The sequence below is a fragment of the Pundamilia nyererei genome, unplaced genomic scaffold, assembly GCF_000239375.1.
Source record: "Pundamilia nyererei isolate P.nyererei 1_Seehausen unplaced genomic scaffold, PunNye1.0 scaffold00061, whole genome shotgun sequence".
Taxonomy (NCBI): domain Eukaryota; kingdom Metazoa; phylum Chordata; class Actinopteri; order Cichliformes; family Cichlidae; genus Pundamilia; species Pundamilia nyererei.
Genome location: NW_005187462.1, coordinates 1,408,646 through 1,410,350, shown reverse-complemented (window position 1 = coordinate 1,410,350; position 1,705 = coordinate 1,408,646).

The window sequence follows — 1,705 nt, the reverse complement described above, 5'->3', positions numbered from 1 at the left end:
GACCTTCTGAGGCCCACGTAGACCACAAAGGCCGGGTCCTCAGGAGGATGCAGCCCATGAATTTGGACACGACTATACTGTGTGAGTAGAGGACTGCTTTCTCTTACTAAGTTGCCCGACAGTGTGCCAGAATCACTTTGTGGCAGATTGAAAAATGCAGCAATGGAAAACTTGCCAAATATTTATCTGCTAATGTCAAACATCTTACTCAAACACAACAGCTGATTTACAGTAAATGCTGATTGAAGAATGGGATGCCATCTTTATGACCATGCTGGTGAGCAGCATGAGGAGGTGCCAGGCTGCTGTGCCTGTGTGTTCTTCCACACGCTACCACAGGCCACAGTTTATCAAATAAATGAATTGTTAAATTGCTTGTTTCTGCAGATTTCAATCATCTAATTCAATAAACCACAAAAGTCACAATCAACTCCACAGCAGAATAATCTGTTTGGCAATGGAAGTTTTTCATGGGTGCAGCCCACTCAACTCTGCTGCTCAACCCACCAGTGGATTTTTCTTACAAATGTAGCATATTTTAAGGGGAAATAAACAGGATTCAATGATCTAAGCATTGTTACAATAAATCAACAATTCACCAAATGCAATTTTTCCTTTGTTTTTGTGCTGAACTTAAGATGAATACACTGTGGTCATAAAGACATGCCATGAGTGACAACAAAACCAAGGTAGGCTGTGGCATTTAAACAACACTGCATTGTTTTGCTGCCATATGATTGCACTATACCTAATAAAGTGGCCAGCCGGTGTACAATGAATTATGGCTTTTAGTAGAACACTGATAGTAATTGCAGTTTTTTAGTGTGCAGGTTGGACAGTAAAGGGACGTCATTGCTGCAGCTCGATACTGCAGTTATTTTTACCTGCACAAAGCACTGCAGTCATTAATCCAGTAAAGCAAGTGTGAGAGCCACGGGACTGAATCCGTCCAACGACATGCAACTGCAGGTGCCTTAGCTAATAATCCACCACAGATTAAAGGTACTATGAAGACTTAATTAGTTTGGGAAGAACAACAGGGATTAGGCAGGCTTACCAGGGGGTCTCTTAGTTTTGTAAGTTTCACTTAGCATGCAAATCTTTCAGAGCAGATGGGCACGTTGTAAAATGACCTGATGTTCAGAGGTTTTAGCTTAGCAATAATTAAATGAAATTAAAAGATGCCAAGCCTTGTTGCAACTCTGTAACTCAAGATGAGACTTCTAGCAAGATAACGAGATTGGTCACTGGTGTGATTGCTGTCCAAGTTTTGAATTTACAATGCAGCCTGCAGGGGGCACTAGAGGAACAGAGACTGAAATGCACGAAGGACTGAATCCAGTCCAATCAGATCATTGTTTGGTTGGAAACACCAGTGTGGAATAGAGTCAGTGCAGGTTTTACAAAGTATGAAACAGGAATGAACATTTATAAAAGAGTATGTTCTAATAACAGAATCAGCTTCTTACAAAATCTTTAAAAGCACCTCAGATGGTCATTATACCCCAGCAGTTGTATAACATGTTTAATCCGTACAACTGTGGAGGGCCAGGAGTGACAAAATGAATTCATTAAATACGCAATTTAATAATTAATTAAATGTTTCATTCATTCATTAAAATTAGAATTGATTAATTGAATAAATATTTCAATAATTAATTACATGCCCATTCATTTGATTTAAAACATTTAAAAAACACTTTTT